Here is a 23549-nt window from a genome sequence, read left to right on the forward strand (position 1 = left end):
TCTTAGGGTCTGTATGACATCAGTCCAGGATCTTCTGGCCTTCATAGTTTCTGGCGAGAAGTCTGGTGTGATTCTGATAGGTCTCCCTTTATATGTTACTTGACCTTTTTCCCTTACTGCTTTTAATATTCTTTCTTTATTTTGTGCGTTTGGTGTTTTGACAATTATGTGACGGGAGGTGTTTCTTTTCTGGTCCAATCTATTTGGAGTTCTGTAGGCTTCTTGTATGTCTATGGGTATCTCTTTTTTTAGGTTAGGGAAGTTTTCTTCTATGATTTTGTTGAAGATATTTACTGGTCCTTTGAGCTGGGAGTCTTCACTCTCTTCTATACCTATTATCCTTAGGTTTGATCTTCTCATTGAGTCCTGGATTTCCTGTATGTTTTGGACCAGTAGCTTTTTCCGCTTTACATTATCTTTGACAGTTGAGTCAATGATTTCTATGGAATCTTCTGCTCCTGAGATTCTCTCTTCCATCTCTTGAATTCTGTTGGTGAGGCTTGTATCTACAGCTCCTTGTCTCTTCTTTTGGTTTTCTATATCCAGGGTTGTTTCCATGTGTTCTTTCTTGATTGCTTCTATTTCCATTTTTAATTCCTTCAACTGTTTGATTGTGTTTTCCTGGAATTCTTTCAGGGATTTTTGCGATTCCTCTCTGTAGGCTTTTACTTGTTTATTAATGTTTTCCTGTGCTTCCCTAAGTGTGTTCATGTCTTTCTTGAAGTCCTCCAGCATCATGATCAAATATGATTTTGTAACTAGATCTTGCTTTTCTGGTGTGTTTGGATATTCCATGTTTGTTTTGGTGGGAGAATTGGGCTCCGATGATGGCATGTAGTCTTGGTTTCTGTTGCTTGGGTTCCTGCGCTTGCCTCTCGCCATCAGATTATCTCTAGTGTTACTTTGTTCTGCTATTTCTGACAGTGGCTAGACTGTCCTATAAGCCTGTGTGACAGGAGTGCTGTAGACCTGTTTTCCTCTCTTTCAGTCAGTTATGGGGACAGAGTGTTCTGCTTTCTGGCGTGTAGTTTTTCCTCTCTACAGGTCTTCAGCTGTTCCTGTGGGCCTGTGTCTTGAGTTCACCAGGCAGCTTTCTTGCAGCAGAAAATTTGGTCTTACCTGTGGTCCCGAGGCTCAGGTTCGCTCGTGGGGTGCTGCCCACGGGCTCTCTGCAGCGGCAGCAACCAGGAAGACCTGTGCCGCCCCTTCCGGGAGCTTCAGTGCACCAGGGTTCCAGATGGTCTTTGGCTTTTTCCTCTGGCGTCCGAGATGTGTGTGCAGGGAGCAGTCACTTCTGGTTTCCCAGGCTTGTCTGCCTCTCTGAAGGTTTAGCTCTCCCTCCCACGGGATTTGGGTGCAGAGAACTGTTTATCCGGTCTGTTTCTTTCAGGTTCCGGTGGTGTCTCAGGCACAGGGGTCCTGCCGCTCCTGGGCCCTTCCCCACGGGAGCCCAGAGGCCTTATACAGTTTCCTCTTGGGCCAGGGATGTGGGCAGGGGTGAGCAGTGTTGGTGGTCTCTTCTGCTCTGCAGCCTCAGGAGTGCCCACCTGACCAGGCGGTTGGGTCTCTCTCTCACCGGGTCTGGGAGCAGAGAGCTGCTGCGGGCCGGGATCCGCGGGTGTGGGACTTCCGGTAAACACAGGACGTGCCCGGTCCTAGAGAAATTCTGCTTTCCTGTGTCCCAAGCTCACCAGGCAGCTTTCTTGCAGCAGAAAATTTGGTCTTACCTGTGGTCCCGAGGCTCAGGTTCGCTCGTGGGGTGCTCCCCACGGGCTCTCTGCAGCGGCAGCAACCAGGAAGACCTGTGCCGCCCCTTCCGGGAGCTTCAGTGCACCAGGGTTCCAGATGGTCTTTGGCTTTTTCCTCTGGCGTCCGAGATGTGTGTGCAGGGAGCAGTCACTTCTGATTTCCCAGGCTTGTCTGCCTCTCTGAAGGTTTAGCTCTCCCTCCTCAGCCATAGCTCTTAAACACCTAGGAGATGATTCTTACCATTCTGTCTCTCTCAAGGCAGCTGAATTCTCTTCTCACTCTCCGTGCTAGCACTTGGATTTTCCAGCTCTTCCCTGAAGCCTTTCCCCATCCCTTTGCTAGCCATTCTTTTTTTCCTTTGTTCCTAGAAGAGGATCATGAGGTTGGCGTATAGGGGAAGCTTGTGGAGTGCTGAATTTAAGACATAGGTATCTTACCACCGAGCACACGTTTCTCAGACTTGTCATTGACATTAAAGGACATGATGACTGGCTAGGCAATTATGCTTTGAACATGCAGTCTGTTCTAGTTATGGTTCTTATTGGTCTGCTAAAACACCATGACCAAAAACAATCTAGGGAGGAAAGGGTTTATTTGGCTTAGACTTGTACATCATAGTCCACCGTTGAAGGAAGTCAGCACAGGAACTCACTCAAGCAGGGCAGGAACCTGGATTCAGGAGCCGATGCAGAGGCCATGGAAGGATGCTGCTTACTGGCTTGTTCATCATTTTAGAGGGTTAGTCCATTACCATCATAGCAGGAGGCAGACAGAGAGTAGAGCAGTATCTGGGAGCTGCACATCCCGATCTGTAGGCAGCAGATAAGAATAAGGGACTGAGCCTGGAGTGAGCTTTGGAGACCTCAAAGCCAACCCCCAGTGACACACTTCCTTCAACAAGACCCCGCCTACTCTAACAAGGTCAAGTTTCCCAATCCTTTCAATCTTTCTCAGTTTCACTCCATGGGGGTCTAAGCATTCAAGAGTCTGAGCCCCTGGGGCTATCACAGAGACCTGCTGTGAATGGTCTCTAAACTATGATAAGCTGGTTCCTAACTGTGTCTCCACACTTAAGGAGTTGACTACAATTCCACTCCACTCTTGGTTTTCTGGGAACTTGAAATCTACCCAACAGTAGGGCCAAAAGGAGTCCTTGGAGTCAAGAATCACTAGTGACTGGAAGTCCTCGACATAGGCATACTGATCTTGGGACTTTGCCTTGTGCCTTTTTTATTTTCCTGTCTCAGCGACTTTAAGAGCTGGGACGAATTACTTTCTACTTTATGGATGAGGAAACTGTGAGGAAAAGAGTTAGACTGTGGGGTTCATGCCATGTTTAGCAGCAGGGTGGAGGCCAAACAAGGCAAAAAAGCCTTTTAGGGTGTAAGGCTGTTGAGTCTCCTACATTAATCATACAGAAGTCGAAGCTTAGAGTGGGGGTTGGGAGAGGCCAAGAGGCTGGAGGCAAGGAAATCAGCTCTATGTCATTCAAGCTTGTTTTGATCTGATATCATTCCTGGACAGCACTTACTGAGCCCCTAGTGTGTGCCTGACGTGAAGTGTGACCTTCTCCAGCATCTGATCAATCCTCATGGAGACTTGATGAAGTTTCTTGTGAGGTAAGCCTTGTGGTAAAGAGAAGCACCCAAGGCCTGGTGGCTTCAGTAACCAGGCCCAGCACTACAAACAAGGTGTGGCTGATGACCACAGCATGCCTCATGGGGGCCCCTTACCTGACCTGAATTCTCCTGGATGCTAGGTGCAGAGCCCACTTCAGTTTCTCCTCTTTCCCCATTGGGCACACCTGTGCCCCTGTTCTCTTAAACTGCTTGGCTGTGTGTGTTTCTAGGTGAGTAACAGGATGAGGAGAACTGGGGGTGAGGTGAACCCGTATGTGTGTATGGGGGCAACCAAGGGGAGGTAGAAATGGAGGGTGGAGTCAGGGTCACAGAGGCATGGTCTAATGACATATTTGCTCTTAGTGTCTGTAATTATAGACAGACTTTAGTCATGTTCAATAAGGGAGACGTGTAATTAAATAGCAGTCACATTGATCAGCCTCAGTGCGTCAGCAAATGCTGTCTCCCTGCGTTGCAGGATGGACATAGAGGCTCAGAGAGGTGTAGCAGTTCCCATGGGGAAACCAGCAGAAATTGCTTCCTGAAGCAGAAGTCCACATTGCCTCTCTCCTTCTGGTTCTGGAGTCGGTTGGTCACCATGCTCTCCCTCTGCCTGAATCGATCTCACCAGCAGTGCCTCTTGCCTGCTCCCTCTCCTGCACAGTAGAGGTTCTCTCCATCATTAGAGCAAGCAGTGGGGGTCTGCTGTGATTAAAGGAAGCCAACAGGGGAAGCAGAGCAGAGCAAGGGGGGGAAAGCAGCCGCCAACAAAATATCTCATTTCCCACACAAACTCCCTAACAGCTCCCCCCAGTCTATCTGCTTTCAAGGGGAGCTGCTGGCATTAAATACAGCAAAGGGAAACCCCATGGGTCAGTGGGGAGGCCAGTTATTAAGTCACCTTCAGGGTGCTTGAATGGGGCTTTACTCCTTCCCCGCCCCCCTCCCTTGCAGTGCAAACACTGATCAAATATCAAGAGGCAGAAGAGAACTCAAAGGTCATCTAGTTCAGTGTCTCCAGGTCACAGGGTCTACCCATTGCCTGACCCTCCAAGTATCTCCTGACACATTCTTACATGGTTCTCCTCTCTATCCAGTATTTGCCAGACCAGTGCTCAGGTAGGGATGGGGGAAACCAGAAATGTCTAACAAGAACAGTGACCACCCAAGCCTGTTGTCATTTACATTGACTCCGGAAATGTCTAATTAATTCATTTGTCCAATTAGCCCCTTGCTCTCTGAAACGCTTTCTTTTGGTTGCTGAGCAACCAGGATAGACTTTCAGCATACACAGGCCACTGCTGAGTGAGCCAGTAGCTTTTCCCTTTACCCTGGCCACCCCAGCTTTCTCCTTTTGTATTTTTCTGGTGTTCGGTAACTAAGAGCGCACCAGCCACTCCCCAACCTTCTCACCTTCCCGAGGCCTCTGGAATGTGCTGGCTGTGCGTCTGTAGGTAATTTTTACTTCAGGCAGTCAGGCATTTGTCACAGACAAGGAGAGTGGTGGAGCTTGCGGGTACTCAGAGGTACATCTGCAAAACAATGCATTGAGCTCTGCTGACTCAAGGCTTGAGAAGACCCTTTTAGGTTCAGGGTCAAGGGTGGGCTCAGAGGTGTAGGGAGACAAGTGGTAGAGTGGCTTTGGGTGATAGACTATTAGCGAGTGCAGTTTGGCCAGGCCGTGAGGACATTTACCTTTTGACCAGATCCCAGCCTGGAGTGCACTGTGAACAGTTAACCTGAGGGGGGATTTTAAGGTGGGACTGAAAGGGGTAGAGTCAGCCCAGGAGGGCAGCCCAGTCCCTTGAGGGATCCTTCCTGAAGCACAGTGCACTCCTTTTCAAGGAGAGGAAGTACTGCTGGCCGCTTCAGGGAATTTGTAAGCCAGACGAAGCTCACGCTTCTCTACATCTCTCAGCAGAGGACAGCAAATCTGCAAAGCCCCAGGGTCTCAATTTAGCACATGGCACCTTTTGGTGCTCCGGGTAGAGTCCTTGTCTATTAACTTGGTCACGCGATCCACACAAAATTACTTAAAATAGTTCAGCTTTCTTTGGGAGCAGGAAGTGGCTTAGGCAGGCTGCTCCGTGACGAGCAAGCAGAAGGTCTGAGTTCGATCCCCAGCGCTGATGGATGAAGCCAGGCCTGGTAGTGCATGCTTGTAATCAAAGCTCTGGGGCGGCAGAGACCCTAACCCGTAAGCCTCAATTCTAATGTGACTCCCTGTCTCGAAAAGCTAGACTGCTCCCGAGGAACGATAGTGGAATTCGGCCTCTAACTCATAGATGCAAGTGTGTACACACAACATACACACACACACACACACACACACACACACACACACACACAATTGTACACATGAATACACAACTGGCTTTGCTTCCAAATGCTTGAAGTTGGCAGAGATGATTTGCTGAACTCAGGGCTCTTGGCGTATGGCTTTGCTTGCTCCTTGGCCTCTGTGTTCTGCTAGGGGCATGTGCTTATGTGAGGAACAGTCGCACAGTTGCTCCTTCTCAGAGATCGCACTGTTGTGGAGGTGGAGTATCAAGGAAGAACCCAGTTTGCCAGGTCCCTCAGTGTTATGGCGAAGGAGCGATGAGAGGAGCTACTGCTAGGACACATTCCTGCCAACATGGCAACAGCTATTGTAATATTCTTGGGGGCTGTAGAGTATTCTGGGAGCGTAGCCCTCCGGCCATCTGTCTTTCTTCTTAAACATGCCAAGTGGTTTGGTTAAGACCGCGCTGACATCTGAAAATACTGCCTCCTGCTCTCTACTATAAACAAGAGAGCGGTTACCCCATCTCTAGGCATGTGTGGGCACAGAGGAGAGTGTGTCAGGCTTCCTGGATGGAGAAAAAGGCTTCCCTTTGAAGTTAGTTCTTGAATAACAATGAAGGTTGTACAAGTGTGCGTTCGCCGTATGTGGACTTGGCATGTGCTGTGGACCGGAACTTTCTGGAAGAGGAAAATTTCTGGAAAACCAGCTGCTTGTACATGGGAAAATCACCATGGCACCGTCCACAGCTCCAGCCCCAACACCCTCCTGTGGGATCAAGCAAAATCCTTTATGGAAAGGGCCTGCCTAATTCCTTGGTACTTGCCGCATGGCCATCCCGCAGTTATGCTGAACTGCCAGGGGGCAGAGAAAGATCCAGCCGGAGACATCACCAGATCCTGCCTAGGTAACCTGTCTTGCCAAGGTAAATGTCTGGCTTTACTCATGAGCATTCTCTTCTGTGCATGTACTAGCCATGGCCAACCCTGCTTCGGGATCAGTTGAGGTCAGGCACATCCTGGGTGGTTTGGCCACAGACAGTTGCAGTGGTTTCCAGGGATGACTTGTTGCTCTGCTGCCTGCTACTCAAAGCACAGCGATCGAAGTTTGGTTTTGTCGTTTGTTTGTTTGTTTAAACGAGACACACAGACGTCAAAGCTTCTGCTCAGGAAGAGCCCCTGGCTTTTTTATTCAGTAGCCATTTTCTACTTGACACTTGGGTGGATGAAGCTACTGTCATCTCGGGTCTTTCTAGACCAGAAGGTGTGGTCTCTTCATGCTATGTCTCTTTGATTTTTCCTTTGATTCTTTGGCTGAAAAGTGATTTTTGTCTTGGTGAGGTCCAATAAATACGTTCTTTTCCAATTTGGGCTGCCAGCGTCCGATGTGGAGGACTGGGTCTTTCCTTCCTCACCATCCACTGAGTGATTTGCTTTCCCGTTTTCTGGAAGCACCCACAACTTATCATTTCCCTCTCCTCTTGGGTAAGGAGGCAGGTCCATCTGGTGCCAGATTTCATTCAACCCTGCAACAATCCCTCCTTTATGACATCATTGCTCATCACCATGGAAACATTTCGCCAAGTCACAGAGACTGGATTGTGGCATCATAGCATCAGGCAGCATGGGAGGAGGGGGGAAGGGAGGTTAGGAATAGATTGAAACTTCTCGGGTGGAGGAAAGGCCCGTGAAATACCCAAGAAAGGATTTTTCTTTTAGGATCCTTGAATGTAGAGCGTAATTAACCAGGGGATGCTGGAGCAAGCCTCATACATGAGGAGAAGGAGGAGGAGGAAGGAGGAGGAGGAGGAGGAGAAAGGAAGAGGAGGAGGAGGAAGGAGAGGGGAGAAAGAAGAGGAAGTGGAGGAGAAAGAAGAGGAAGAGGAGGAAGAAGGAGAGGAAGAAGAGGAAGAAGGAGAGGAAGAGGAGAACGAGGAGGGGAGGAGGAAGAGGAAGAGGCAATGAGGAGGAGGAGGAGAAGGAAGGTGAGGAGGAGGAGGAAGAGGCAGAAGGAAAGGAAGAGGAATAGGAGGAGGAGGAAGAGGAGGAGGAGGAGGAGGAGGAGGAGGAGGAGGAGAAGGAAGGTGAGGAGGAGGAAGAGGCAGAAGGAAAGGAAGAGGAATAGGAGGAGGAGGAGGAGGAGGAGGAGGAGGAGGAGTAGGAGGTCATCTCTCTGGATTATCAATCTAGGACTCTGACCCTGCTCAATATGGGTCAAATGAAAATGAATAATTTTTATGAGACCTGTACTGTGTAATTCTTATTTGATACTCTGAGAATCTCCGTGGACTGTTGGATGATGGAGGTTAAATAACCTTCCTGGGGTTACACAGAAAAGTGTCAGAGCAGAGACTTAGAGGCAGAAGATATGAACTGTGCTCTTAAGCAGCTTCTAGCTTTCTCTCTTGTCTGTCTCTGTCTCTCTCTTTCTCTCTCTTCTCCCTCTCCTCCCTCCCCCTCCCTCTCTGAGTGTTGTGAGTGTACTAGTGAGTTAGTGTGTGGGTCTATTAGTATGTATGTGTGAGTGAATGTGAGTGCATTACTGAGTTAGTATGTATGTGTGTGAGTGTATTAGTGGATTTGTGAATGAGTGAATACATGTGTTTGTGATTGTATTGGTGTGTGTGTGTGTGTGTATTAGTATGTGTGTGAGTATTTTAGTGTGTAATGTATGTGGAGTACCTAATGTGTATTAGTGAATGTGTGAGTGAGTGTGAATATGTTTGTGAGTGAACTAGTGAGTTAGTATGAATGTGTATGTGCGGTGAGTGTATTAGTGAGTTATTGTATGTGAGTGTGTGAGTACATAAATTAAATATATATACGCAGGCACATGTATGCAATAAAATATTATTCGTAGTTAACATTGCAATAGAGATAAAGAAATCAAGCATATACATCAGTGAGAAGGTACCAGAGAGTGAGCGCGGACTCACGATAGTAATTTGGACCCAGGTTTGATGTGGGACAGGCACACTTGTGCATAAGGTGTACATTTATTCATGCACGTCTGAGAATTCAACTAGGCTCCCCTGCTAGCTCCTCTCCCTTACTCCCCTGCCTGGGTTCCAGCTTCCCACACTTTCCTCCTGTCTTCCCCTCCTCTACTGCAGTCTTCCTCCTAGCCTCCTCCTGCTGTGCCTGCCCCATACCTTTCTATGGGCGTGCCTGTGTGGTGGCAGTGAGATAGGACATTCTCTGTCTCGTATGATGGGTTATCCAAGGACCAGGCTAGATCTACAAATAATGGGTAGTACTCCCTTTTCCAGCGGATAGTCCCCTTTTCCGGGGGTGGGGTGGGTGGGAGACCACCATTACCACCACCACCAACAACAACAACAAAAAAGCTAGGCTTTTGATGGTTAAACTGTTGTTTTGCTGACTTTTCTTATCCAGCTTTGGCTGCTAAATGGATAAATAACAAATGGGTCTTAAAATGGTAAAGAAAGAAAACAATAGGCAAACCAGAGCAAATGGCTAAGCGTGTATAGCACAGGACTTGGTTGCTGCTATCGCTTGTGTTAGCTTTCTGCTTCTCAGGCTCTGACGCTGTGGGCTTTGCTATCTCTGGGAGCTGCTATTCCCAGTTCCCACTCGGTATCTCCATTGGCTACATGCAGTCCACAGGAACCTGCAGTCCTGCCTGTCACCTTTTCCCTGGCTCTTCTCAGTCTCTGTAGTATTTGCTGCATGAATTCAAGGCCCCCTCATTGTACCACTCTGAGGTCTTAGCATTGGACAGCTCTCTCTCTTTGGTCTGCAAATAGACTTGCAGACTTTGCTGAGCACCTTGCTGATTTGAGCTCTGCTATTATATTGCTGTGGGGTGTGTGTGTGTGTGTGTGTGTGTGTGTGTGTGTGTGTGTGTGTGTACATGCATGTGTGTATGTGTTTGCATGTATGTATGTGTTTGCATTTGTGTGCATGTGTGTATGTGTTTGTATGTGTGTATGCATGTGTTTTGATTAGTAGCCATATTTAATGCATTTACAATCCATGGGTGTCTGTCTGTCCTAGGATGTATAATAACTCAAATGATTATTGGTGGGAGCTACTGGACCTGTCATAATGGTTCTATCAGAATCATTTATGACTGGCCTATAGAGAACTACTAAATGACTTTAAAGCTTCTTCTATTTCAAGTGATCCACGTGGGAGCCTTATGAGGGGTTGGTTAAAGCCATAGGCTTTGTAAGAGTTTGAATGGTGGTTTAGCCTCCTATAGTTAGGCTATTGGACCACTTATTACATTCTCTGCATTTTGACGTCTTCACTGATGAAATGAGTATGCATCTTAGTACCTACCATGGGGGTGCTGGTGCTCAGAATCGTTACGACGCACCTGGGATGTTACTTCCTCATGTCTGTCACATAGTATCCTTAAGTGGCCACATGTACCATTTGCACTTTTTCAATATGAACAAAGCTTTTTTCTATCTCAGTAACACACTTGAAATATCTAAACACAGATGATATCTGTGCTTTCCTGAATTGGAAGCTGGAGTCACAGCAATTGGCATTTTAATTACACCTCATTCACAAGCACCGGGATTGAAGGAGCCTAATTCCAGCCAGGAACCGGTTCTGAGGTTCCTAAGATAGTGGAGATGTTTTCTTACATGACTCTGACACCTCAGAGCAGATGGACTCTTCTGCCTCAAATAGCAGTGATCTTGAGATGGGACTAGTCCCGGAGAGGGAACTTCTGCATGGCTGTGTGAGGAGACATGCTTGCATGCTGGCTGGTTGAAGGAGACAGCTCTCTCTGCGGCAGGGAGACACATCACAAGACAGTTCTGCCATGGACATCTAGCTCTTTGATCTTCCGGAATCCAGTTCATCCTTTTAGTCCCTGAATTCTCAGATGGTGAGAAGTAAAAGGTGGTGGCTACAAGATTCTTTTCTCCATTGTTTTTACTGATGTCTATGTATGTATACACACATGTGAGAACACATAGTTAAAATATTTTTATTATGGTAAAATACACAATAAAAATAAATGTGCCATTCCTTATCCCTACTCAGTATCGAGAGTGGAAACCAGAGCCTTGCACATGCGGGACAAGCTGTCTCCCACTGAGCTGTATCTGTCTGGTTTTTAACAATTTCAGTGTATCTTGCTTAGTGGTATTAAATATACTCACAATGGTATGTGGTTATTATCATCACTCGCCTAGAACCCAAAATGCTACAAAACATGTGAGTGCAGGCACGGGGACCCTTGTGTGGATTTGGCGCCATGCGTCTTTGGTTCCTGCACAGGATTCTAAAGTAGTATCTATAACATTACATTTCGGCTGTACCGAAAACACATATAAAACAGGAATAAATCCTGTGTTCGTGCTTATGTCCTATCCCTGTCATAGATTCATTATATATTCAAATATTCAAAACCAAAAAGGATGGTACCCTAACCACTTCTGATTAGCGTTTCAGATAAGGGATGCTCAATGCACATTACATAGCTATTTTCCGTTACCATAGGGGTTTTAGTTGATATCTTAAAGTTATAACAATGTAACTTGGATTTATACAAGCTTATCTTCAGTAGCATGTGCAAAAAAACTATCTTTATGTACGTGTGTGCCAGAAAGTAACTTAACAATTCTCTGAAGTGCAGCTACAGGCTACAGAGTTTCATTGTGCATTGCAAAGGAGTTTTCACACATGATTACCCTGATCTTACCTTACTACTCATACAAGATCAAGACATAGCACCCCAGAAAGCTTTCTGTGACCTTTGCCTCTAACTAAGAAATGATAATATTTTGATTTGTATCAAGCTTTCCTATTCTTAAGATTCATATAAGTAGACTAATGTGGTGTGGCAGGAGACTGTGCTAATGTGGCTCCAATGGTCTCTGCTGCCCGATACTTGTGTCTTTCTGAATTTCTACCCTTTGGTATAAACCATGCCTGGTTGCTCGGTTATAAAAATGATAACACAGAGACGGGAAATCAGTTCCCCATGTTATCTGTGAGGGCTTTACTTTGCAGCCTTTCTCTCTGGCCGTCCTTCATGATTGTGATAAAGCCCGCAGCCATGTTGATGCAGGTCTATCGGCACCACACAGTGAAGAATTGGGGCCCAGTGGCTCTATGTATGAGCTTGGATGCAAATCTCCAAGTTGAATGTGGAGCTGGTTGTATCCCGGGTGACATCTTGATTGGAAGCTTGTGAGAAACTCTGAGCTGGAAGATCTAACTGAGCCTCATCTGAATTACTGACGGGCAGAAATTAAGAAACATGAAATATCTGTTGTTTCAAGACACTCAGATTTGGAGCAATTTATAACACAGATTCATGACCCTACACAAAGGCACAGGTAACAGTTATATGGAGTTTATTCTTTTAGAGTCTGATTTATACCACTTGGCATTTTATCTCTACAATTAATTCCTGTGGGCATCTTTGCTTTGGGTATAGATGTTCCCAAGCTCTTTAATTGTAGTATAATTAAGGATACTAGTAATTAAAGGATATCTGGTTTGCTCCAAAGTTGAGCTGTATTGGCATCCTTGTATATATGTATGACATATGCACTTGTATCTCTTGAGTTTGCATCTAAGATTGGGCTGGGTGGCCACGAAGTGGAGATTTTTTACACGTACACATGTATACACACACACACACACACACACACACTTCATTTTAGTCATCTTGGCAGGTGTAATGTATCCCAGTGTAGTGTTTGATTTGATTAGTGGAAGATGTTGAGCAAGGTTCCTATGCTAGGAGGTCCTCATTAGCAAAATGCCTACTCATGTATGCTGTCCATTTTGTATTACACTTTGTATTTTCAAACCAGACTTTTCTCCTAGTTCTTTATGTCTTGGGTGTGTAGTGAGAATTTTCATTTCTTTCAAACACACAGGCGAGGATATGTTTTTGTTTTAATCCCAGGTGTGGGATTCTGGGCCTGCTTCTCGTTGTTCACAGCAGCTGACTTGTTGTGGACATGCCGTGGTGTGATTTGCTTCGTGCTCTCACAGAGGTGTAATTTTGCCAGCAGCAGATAGTTTCTGAGATTGGGTGATGTTTGGAATCCTGTGGACTTACCAGAGGATGCATAAACGCTCAGGAGCTGATAGGTGGGCTGTTGGTGTTGGGTTGTTTGTTGGACAAGGTTTGTTTAGTCATGTGCAAAGGAGGAGGAGGAGGAAGAGAGAAGAGGAAGAAGAAGAGGAAGAAGAAGAAGAAGAGGAAGAAGAAGAGGAAGAGGAAGAGGAAGAGGAAGAGGAGAAGAAGAAGAAGAAGAAGAAGAAGAGGAAGAAGGAGAAAAGAAGAAGAAGAAGAAGAAGAGAAGAAGAAGAAGAAGAAGAAGAAGAAGAAGAAGAAGAAGAAGAAGAAGAAGAAGAAGAAATAATTAAATATCATGCCAACAAAGATCAGACTTGCCCCAAGGAACTAGATGGCCCTAATCAACAGGAAATAGTCTAATAGTAACACCACCTCTTTTCTGACCCTAGACTTTATTCAGGGATCTCTTTCTTTTCTTCTCCATCTTTTTCTTTTCTCTCCTATCTAGTGTTAGGGGGTTGAAAGGATGGAAGAAAAGGAGTGGAGAAGAGTGGAAGAAACCAGAACCCACAAACTAGTTAAAGACAGGTGACAAGATGGGAGTTCTTGGCCAGATGTACTGGCTGTTGATACCTTGTTAAACTGCAGGTAATATTTTGGTAAGAAGACAGAATTAATTTAGATTAATGTAGTCTATTGTTTTTTCCTTTGTTATAAAATCTTTGCCTTTTACAAGGCTATTTAACTTTGATATCTATCTGGAATTTCTTTCTCTTTCTTTTATTTGTTGAGCTTATGGGAGTAAAAAAAAGTGGATCAAAAAATTTTTTTTATTTACTTACTTAGAACTCCAAATCCTTTTGATTAAGAGACAGCTTCTGTTGCCAACCAGATATCTTGTGTGAGCCTTTTAGTGACTTCTCCACTTGGTCCATTGACAGATTATTATTTATCTTGCCACTAATACCATGTAACCCTCATATGGTAGTTTTCCAATGAATGGAATCTTCAGCAATTTCCATCTGGCAGCCCAGTCTTTCCATCTTTCTTGTTTATTTATTCTTTTTTTCTTGATTGTCTTGGCTGTTCTAGACTCTTTGTGACTCCAGATACATTTTGGAATCAACCTCTCAGTTTCTTCCCTAATGTCTGCAGGGATTATAGGTTGGAAGTACATTATATAAATCAGTCTGTGGAAGAAATTGCTGGTTAATTGTCTTTTCAGAGTAAAGATCTTATAAACCTTTCTAAAGACTTATTCCGAGGAATCTGATGCCTTTTGATACGATTTTAAAGGGGGGATTTAAAATAATTCATTTTGGGTTTTCTGGTGTTAGTTTCTGATTCTTTTAGATCTTTGCATACCATCACAACATCTGTGAATAGTGAGCATTTTGGGCCTCCCTTTGCTTCGTACTGTTCATTTTATTTTCTTCCCTTATTGCACAGGTTATGACCTCCTTGCAGTGCTGAATAGAACTGATGATCCTGGCCATCTTTCTCTTGTTTCTGAGTGCAGGGGGAGGCGTTCAGATCTCCATGGTGAACCATCATGCTCTCCATAGGTAGTTATAGATACCTTTTATTTGAACACACATAAAAAGACTCTTTCAGGTCTAACATTTGACGACGGTCTCTATATAGAAAGGATAAAAGCGAATATGTAGAAAGAATAGTAATGGTGACTAGATAAGAACAAGAGCAGTAAGACAGGGAAGAAAGCAAAGGGCTGTGCTACAAAAGAACTTAAGAGGAGGATTTATTGCTGCCCCCTCCCTGTTCTTTGCTTTCTGGGAGCTGAGATAAATTGGGATAGGATCACGGCTAGTAAGGTCTGCAGTCCGGATCTTTTGGCCAACGGGACCTCATTCTTCCTACTACACTGAGAGGAGGCGAGCAAATGGAAAGGGATGTCCATAAGGAAGAGAGTGGTTTCTTCAGAATACCGGTGCATGTGTGTGGTATTGTATCCTAGTCCGTTGCTCCCCGTCTTTCTTTCTGTCTCTTTCCGAACCTCCTCCTCCATCTAATCGTGACTTTGATCTCGGATTCTATTGTCATCTCGGATACAGTGGCACATGGATCCTTTTCCATCCGTTACATTCTTGAGAGGCTCCTCTGCCCTGGGCTGCCTCTGCTTTTAATTCGACTTCTGAGACACCCATTACATAATGCCAGTTGACCCTGGTCACTCAAATCAGTGACTTGGGCATGAGATTAATGATCATGTCTGGGCCCTTCTTGGATTCTTGGTGGCATCACCTCTCTGTGAATCACGGCTGCCAGCAGTCACTAGCGATTATGGGATAAGAGAGGTGAGTAACCTTCAGAACAGAGTGAAGGTTGAACCAATTCCTCATGCCCGAGACCTCAGGCACTCATGATGGGAAGGCAGGCTTGTATGTCTTGTGGAGGGGACTCTGTTTTATGCCTAGCTTGGATGTTGGGAAGGGTGGGGCTCCAAGCAGCTGAGCTTCCTGCAGCGTGTCACCTCTTCCTGCTGGCTTGCTTCCTTCCATGCAAGGTCTGTCCCAAAGTTGCTATTTGGTTGTTAGTCTTGAGTTACAACGGCTCCATAAAATGGTAAAGAGAAAAAAAAGAAAGCCAAAGCCATCATTAAAAAAAATTGAAAATGCAAAATAAAGATTTTACCACCCCCCCCTTTTTTTTGTTGAGACACGGTTCTACTATGTAACCCTGACTGTCCTTAAAGTAACCATGAACACCAGGCTGACCCTGAATTCACAGAGAAGCCCCTACCCCAGCCTTCTGAGTCATGGGATTAAAAGCATACATCACCATGTTCTTAGTTTGCATTCCTTTAAAAGTGTTTTGAAAATTTTATGTGCATGTGTGTATGTGTGCATACGCGAAGGTCTGTGTATGTGTGTGCATGTGTTATATGTTGTTTGTGTGTATATGTGTGTATGTGTGCATGCAGGTGTTGTGTGTGGTTGCATATGCCAGGCTTCATGTGTAGAGTTCAGAGTTCAACTCTGTAAGACCAATTCTCTCCTTCCACATTTTCATGGGCTCCTTGGATTGAACTTAGGTCCCCAGGCTTGCAGGACAAGAGTCTTTATGAGCCAATCCACCTCACCAGCCCAGCCTTCCTTTTTAAATATTTAGGATGCTGCTTCAGCTGATAGGGTAAATCTGTCATGGTTGCCTGTGAACCAGTAACATCTGTTCTGTGCCATGAAACCATTTTGAGGAAGAGGAAGAGGAAGAGGCAGAGGATGGGGGTGTGACGTTTGGCTTCTGAGCTTCTTCACTGAGGAAGCGTGGGCCACTTCAGGTCAAGTGGTCTGTCCTTGAGAGTGGTTGTGTCAGAGGGTAGAGTATAGTGGCAGTGAGACCATTGTCCTGTCACACAGTAAATCAGTAATCGTTACTCCGCTCCACGTCTACAGTCAGTGCCCTTAAGCTGACCAGTTTTCTCTTGAGGCTGATCTTCTGTGGAAGTGAATGTAATCCAGCAACATCTATCCTGTTCCTGAAATCCAAACAGAAACCGGGGAAGAGATGGAGAAGATGAGAGGAGGAGGGAAGAGGGAAGAGAATAAGAGAGGAGGAGGGAAAGGAGAGAGGACACACACACACACACACACACACACAGAGACACACACACACACACACACATAGACACACACACAGACACACACACAGACACACACACAGACACACACACAGACACACACACAGACACACACACACATAGACACACACACACATAGACACACACACAGACACACACAGACACACACACACAGACACACACACAGACACACACACATAGACACACACATAGACACACACATAGACACACACAGACACACACAGACACACACACACATAGACACACACAGACACACACACATAGACACACACAGACACACACATAGACACACACAGACACACACACAGACACACACACACATAGACACACAGAGACACCCACACATAGACACACACAGACACACACACAGACACACACACAGACACACACACATAGACACACACACAGACACACACACAGACACACACACAGACACACACACAGACACACACAGACATACACACAGACACACACACACAGACACACACACACAGACACACACACAGACACACACACACAGAGAGAGACAGACAGACAGACAGATACAGATACAGAGACAGACACAGAGAGACAGAGACAGACACAGAGAGACAGAGAGACAGAGAGAGACAGACACACACACAGACACACCACAGACACACACACAGAGACACACACAGACACACACAGACACACACACAGACACACACACAGACACACAGACACAGACACACACACACAGACACACACACACACAGACACACACAGACACACACACCACACACAGACATACACACACAGAGACACACACACACAGAGACACACACACACAGAGACACACACAGACACAGAGAGAGAGACAAAGACAGAGACAGAGAGACAGAGACAGAGACAGAGACAGAGAGACAGACACAGAGAGACAGACAGAGAGACAGAGACAGAGACAGAGAGAGACAGACACACAGACACACAAATACACAGAGACAGACAGATGGACAGATGGACAGACAGACAAAGAGACCGAGCATGCTCAGAAGTGGGACTTGGCACATTTGCTTAGCAGAGCAGTCCATTAGCGCTGTTCCGTCTCTGAGATTTAAAGACTTCCCTTCTCTTAAGTATCCTTTTAAAACGTGAGGAATGATATGCACCTAGAAGTTTGTTTACGTATCAGACAGACCAGGTTCTTGGAGCTTGATTTGCAGTCGTGATAGAAGCAAGATCAATGTCAGATCTACAGCTGTGCATGGTCTTCAAATGAATCAACAACCATGAGGTTCCTAAAAATTAGTTTCTTAGCCGGGTGCCCATCCTGTCAGTCAGCAACAGTCCACCCTTTAAAAAGGAGCCTGAGCTGGGCCCGGTGATGGATCTGTAATCTCAGCTACTAATGGGGGATCACAAGCTCAAAGCCTATTTGGAGTATAGTGAGTTCTTGGCAAGCCCTGCAATTTAGGGAGGCAGTGTGTCAAAAAAGCAGAGGAAGGTCAGAGAGCATATCTCAGTACATGGGAAAACAACAGAGCACCTCCTTAGTCTGTAAGAGGCCTTAGGTTTGTTCCCAGCACAGGGAAAACACAGCTGCAATGAAGGGAGGGACCTCACTGTTTCTTGATTTTTTTTTCTTTTCTTTTTTTTTACTTTCTGCCCAGTGCTTTTAGCTCACCAGTTTCAGTGGACAGTAGACAGTGATGTGAGGCTTAGTTCTGCCGTTCTATAAATCAGTAACTGTTACTGTCCACATAAGGAGGCTCCCATGTCTCTGTGGTTAGCTGGCATGACGGAGGAGACTTCCTACCCTGTGACTGACCTCTGGAGTTCAGACTGGAGAAGGCAGCTGTTGAGTGAGGTTCTGTATGCAAGGGCCATGCAGCAGTCATTCTATCAATATTAGTGAGTATGACTATTGAGACAAAAGAAGTAAAATTAAAGTCTATCTGTGTCCAGTAACCTAGTCCCTAGGGTAACATTTAGTGTGAAAATATCCAGTGTGAAAAAGCAAGAGACTGGGGTGACCTTTGTTTTTAAGCATTTTACAGTTTCTTATGATATTGCAGAGTATGATCTCATGGAAATACACACAGGAGTTGTTTTCCCCAGTGTTAGTCTCCCAACGCAAGAGTCACAGCTCTCCCAGCAGCCTCTGCACCCTGGAATACTGATGAGCCTGAAATATTTTGTTGAAATACTTGGAAACACATGGCGTGCACTGTGAGCTAGGGTAGCCCCTATAACTAATAGCCCCGAGGTTTAAAGCATTCGCAGTAACATTGCTCACAACCCTGGTCTTTTGTTACTGGTCCAGGGTGTCAGTGATCAGTTCTCAAAGGTCAAGACAAATGTCCCTCAATATTATTCAAGGATGGAAACACATCCGGGGGGACCCTGGGCCTTGGCTCTGAAACAAACCATTCATAAGCAGTGTAGGCTCACTTAGAGAAGACGGTGGGTCTGGGGCTCCGTCTGGAATGCCTCTGTGTAGAGGGTATAGGGATCTTTTCTCTGGCCACAGACTACCAGTCTGGTGAGTGACAGGTAATAGCAGCAGTCCTGATTTCTGTCAGGCTGTAGGATGGTCTTTGCCACAAGGCAGAGTAAACATCCGGCTCTTTGGGATTGGCTGGCTTTTCAGTGTATGTGAGAAGTGGAGTCTCTTTCTAGTGAGAAGAGAATTAAAGGATATGGGTGGGCCATGCAGGCCTATTAGAGCTGCCGAGACCCTTGTCTATCTCGAAAGATGGATGAAAGGCCCCCCTTTCATAAGCATGTGCCCTGCATCACCAACACCACAGGTGCTTCTCCCCTCACAGGTCTAGCGCTAGAGACAAGGAGCCGAAAGCCGACAGACTCAAGCAGGGGGAGGAACTTGCCTAAACTCACTTTCCCCTTTCCCAGTAGTCTCCTAAAGCCCGTGTTGCCAAACACGTCCTCGTCACACCTAGTGCATTTTCCTCACTGAAGGAAATGGCATCCGAGTAGTGCTTCAAATCAGCCTAGGCTTGAGGTTTTTGCCTCGTCAGCCAATACTCTCTCCACTTTCTGGCAGAGTCCTTGCCGAAGGCTCTTCATCACAGCATCCCATTTCTTTCTTTCCCTCGGTGGAGGGTTCTGGAAAGCCTTCTGTTGACCTTCTTTTAATTGCTAATAATTATTCAATTTTATATTGCCTGGGGTGATAAATATTCATGAACAGCGGAGCGCACGAAGATCCAACACTTGGACCTATTGTGCTTTTTGAAAAAAAATTTAATTAAAGTGAAACACAGAATTGAATGCAAGGAAGAGATGAGAAGGATGTGTACACATCTCCGTTCCGTCTCAGTCCTGCTGTGAGGCTGTGTGGGAATCAGCCGGCAAACGCCGACCTGAGTGTTGTGATGCTCTATGTTTTATCGGGAAGATGCATGGGCCAAGTTAACCCATTCACCTACATAAATGCCCATTAATTCCCCTGGTATACATGTGCAGGTCGCTAGTGCAAACCCTTACAGTACCTTTCAGAGGGTCACTGTGTGGAACGGAGATCCCAAAGAACATGTGGCCTGGCCATGGGTGAGACGATGCGTGGGCCAGCCAGGTCAGAGCTGTGTGACAAATGCAGGTGAACGGCAGCTGAACTGAGCAGGAGGGTGAGTCAGCCTGGATAGTAGCTTTTCTGTTTTGTGGACGGCAATATCCATCATGTGCAGTTTGAGTCCTGACTTCAAGGCATCTTTCTCAGTTTCCTGTGCCTTACTCACATCAGTGTCTAAGACATGGGCATTGCCCTAGAGAGGGTGTCTACCAGATGAACCTGGACGTTTGGGGTCAAACCCTAGCTTTGCTACCTCAGCAGTTGTGTGTGAGCTATTTCACCTCCTTGTGCCCTAGTTCCTTGGGTTAGCTTTTCATTCCTTTGGCAATCCCTGAAAGCCTTGATTTAAGAGGAAAGATTTGTTTTGGCTCATGGTTTCTGAGGCTTTACTCTTTAAACAGCTGGCTCCTTTGTTTGGAGGCTGAAGTGGAGCAAACTATTACTGTGGCAGGAGTGTGGTGGGTAGAGACTGCTTAGTGTACAGCAGTGAAGGGGCAGACAGATAGGGTGGTAAGGGGCTGAGAGTAAGGTAAAACCCCAAGAACACATGACTAGGGACCCCTTCCTTCAATGAGTACTCACCTCTGAAAGTTCTTACCACTTTCCAATGTGGCCATCAACCATCTGTGGACTAATCAATTGGCTTAGGTCAGAGCCTTCATGAGCCAATAGCTTTTCAGAGATTAGATCTAGCAGCTGAGGTACCAAGCCTTCCAAATCGGGGTCTCTGCTGACATCCATATGGAAACCATAGCGTCTCATCTGTATAGAGGATCATCATCTAATCTTCCTCACAGGTCTGTGTGAGGGCTAAGGTAACTAACAAACCTGAGTGGAACAGAATAGTGCCTGGCCCACAGGAAGTGCTGGAGAATAGACATGTTGACTATTACTGTTACTTGTACTGAGTCCTTTGTCCATGACTCTTGGGGCATCTTTACTGATGTAGACCCCAGTTTTCTGGCAGGCTCTGTCTAGATTTTGCTCCACGAAGAGGCAGATAAACTGCAGGTGAGTCCCTGGTAAGGTCAGCAAACACCCTTGAGAGCTTTTATCAAGTATATTCAAGACAAACTGATGATGCCTGCCTATAATCCTGGAACTTGAGCTACAGGGGCAGGAAGATTTTTCAAGTTCAAGGTCAGCCAGGTCTACATAGAAAGCTCTGGGGTAGCTTGGACTGAATTAAACATAAAGAGAAGAAGCAGCAAGATAAGGAAAAAGGTAGGGCCACAGCCAATACCTTTCAGAGGCCAGCCTCAGGACTGACAAGAGGCCTCTGCATATTGGGAGGGGTGAGCAGGGGCAATGATATACTCCCCAAATCCTCAGCCATGGAGGCTTCCCACAATTCATTCCCTGAGGAAGATGAACCCCTGTGTGGGTCTAACTCATGCCCCACTCTGTGGTCTGCGTTTCCCACTTTAAAATGTGAGTTTTGTTTGTAGTGTATATCTAAGAAGATGCTAAGGAGTATCACAGGGCCTCTCTTCAAGTAAATAAACCCACTTCATGGAAAGGTGGTTGCTGCAGAGGTGAGAAGAGAGGAGAATCCACCATTGCTCCCAGTTCGTTAAGCCCTCCAAGAGGCCAGAGCCAAGCACTGTGGGAGTTCAAGAAACAGACCTCGTCTGCACGGCACAAAGTAGGAGCAGTTCTCTGTGTCCAAAGATGGGTTTATCAATCCTTCTTGGGCCCTGCCCCGCCCCCAGCCTTCAAGGACTCTTTTGCTGTGCTGTAACTAGCAGCATCTACAAGTGCTTTCTTTTAACACAGGGCATTGCACCAATGAGCCTGGGGTTGGGTCTGGCAGCCGAGTCCTGAGGGAGAGGCAGCAGTGTAAGGGTCACCTGCACATTCTGATTTACATCACGTTTCTTGTCTCTGTTTGAGCCACACACATCCCTAAGCCCATCAGAATCTCTCTTAGTTCTCTGATTGCTTTAGTATATTACCTCAATCCCTGACTTTTTTTTTCAGTGTCTAACCCCAAAGCATGTCTTCAGATACTCAGAGACTTGTCCGTGTGCCGTACTTTTCAGTAAATGGTCTGGCTAGGTTTGGGGAAAAGGGAATATTCTTGTACAGGACTGATGTTTTAGCAGGACAGAGTATCCATGGTTTCACCTGTAAATGGCACTAATTTGTCTCCATAAATATCCCTCGTGGGTGGGGCACTTTCATGAGGATGTGTAGGTTTTGCATTTGCTCTCTTGGTTTTCTTTGCCTGTTTTCCTCCCTCTTTGGGATTAGTGCCACCTCTTTCCAGATCCACACATGGTCCCTTATTGATCATGGCTGTGAGGTCTTGTACCCTGAAATGGGGTGAAAGTAGGTGGCGGCAGGCACAGGTGGCTCAAGTATCTATTAAAGGACATGGCTCTGATCCCGCCTACCTCTGCCCTTATCCCATAGGAGTCTCTGTTGCAGCAGAGGTCAGGGTGAGGGGGTAGAAAATGAGGCTCCAAGCAGGAGTCTAGCTTTCCTGCCAGCACGTGTGGACACTGTGGGGGTGTTGTCTGTGTCTCAGTTCGGGGAGGTGGTGTCTTGGGTGTGTAAGAGTGACCGGAGCCTGGGTGAGCAGCCTGGGGCCGGGGGCGGGAGTGCAGAGGTGTTGGAGGGGACCCACCAGCTGCTGCAGACTCAGACTGCAGAAGTGACTTCACCCTCCTGACTCACCCTTGTCCCAGCCTCCTGGATACAGAATGTGACAAATAACTGATTGTCGTGAGCTCCGGAACACCCACGGCCAGTAAATCATGGAGATGAAAATCTAGTGTCCCCCGTGGCCGTCTCTGTGCTACTGTAACCGCCAGGAATGTTCAGAACCTTGGACAGAGCCACAGAGTCAAGAAGGTGGCACTGCTGCCATCCCATCCTTTCACCCTTCTCTCTTTCTCCTTACACTTCCCTATCTATCTGGTCCTCACATCTCCCTTTCCTCTCCCTGTCTTTAAAACCTTTCATTTAACATGACAGGAAAGACCCAGGCTCCTGGGTTGAACTTCAGATGCTTAGCGGCCTCCTTTAAGATTGCAAGCTCACCTCTTCCCCGTGTATCTGTCCAGCTACCCATCTACCCATCTATCTACCCACCTATCCATTTATCTATCAACTGTCCATCCATTTGCCCATACCCCCATACTTTCATTTCCCCTGTTTGACACATTCATCCGTTTCAGTCTCAAATCTTCCCAGTACCAAGAATTCTCCCCAGCTGCTCTCGGGGCAACGTCCATGACTCAGACGTCAACATTCATCCAGCCGGATTGGCCCCAGGGAATGAAGTACTGCTGGCGTACTTTAAGAACTCTTCGGTTCTTTTACATCATCTCACCACCTCCAGCCAGAGAGCCTCTCTTTCCACTGAGCATCACTAGAAGCTCAGGCTGCAGCGACTGTTTTCTGTAATGACGGATGACCTGTTTCTCCTCTGTGTGTGACCACAGACACAGGAATGTCTAGGAGAGGCCATTGAAGACATGAGCACACACTATGGAGGGTCTGTGAGGTTCTTGCCTGAATGTGGGCACCAGGGCTGGCGCAAAGACAGCTTGGTCACCACATAAGACTGGGGCAGGAGAGAAAGGCCACCAGGTTTCAGACCAAAACCAGTAACATGGACAGAAGAGCTCACTGGCTCATTGCCCCTTCTCTTACAGCCTGTAAGAGGGTACAGACCCTGGAGTCCAAGACTTGGTCTCAGAC

General features: G+C 46.4%; 1 protein-coding gene and 1 long non-coding RNA gene across 10 annotated transcripts in view; one reads left to right on the top strand and one right to left on the bottom strand.

The window, feature by feature from the left end:
• The window catches only part of Sorcs3 (sortilin-related VPS10 domain containing receptor 3), a 634818-nt gene that overhangs the window by 29590 nt on the left and 581679 nt on the right, over positions 1–23549 (top strand). The gene's annotated exons all lie outside the window — the stretch shown is intronic.
• LOC120100051 (uncharacterized) lies at positions 2325–7671 on the bottom strand. 9 transcript variants are annotated; one of them, XR_005499722.2, is made up of 4 exons: positions 5064–7665; positions 4782–4900; positions 3281–3374; positions 2325–2558 (listed from the first exon to the last, which is right to left on the bottom strand). It is a non-coding gene; the product is annotated as an uncharacterized LOC120100051 (long non-coding RNA). The 9 variants fall into 9 exon arrangements; XR_010063277.1 differs by having other exon boundaries at positions 3281–4024; XR_010063276.1 differs by having other exon boundaries at positions 3281–4073.

This window comes from Rattus norvegicus, chromosome 1, assembly GCF_036323735.1.
Source record: "Rattus norvegicus strain BN/NHsdMcwi chromosome 1, GRCr8, whole genome shotgun sequence".
Lineage (NCBI taxonomy): Eukaryota > Metazoa > Chordata > Mammalia > Rodentia > Muridae > Rattus > Rattus norvegicus.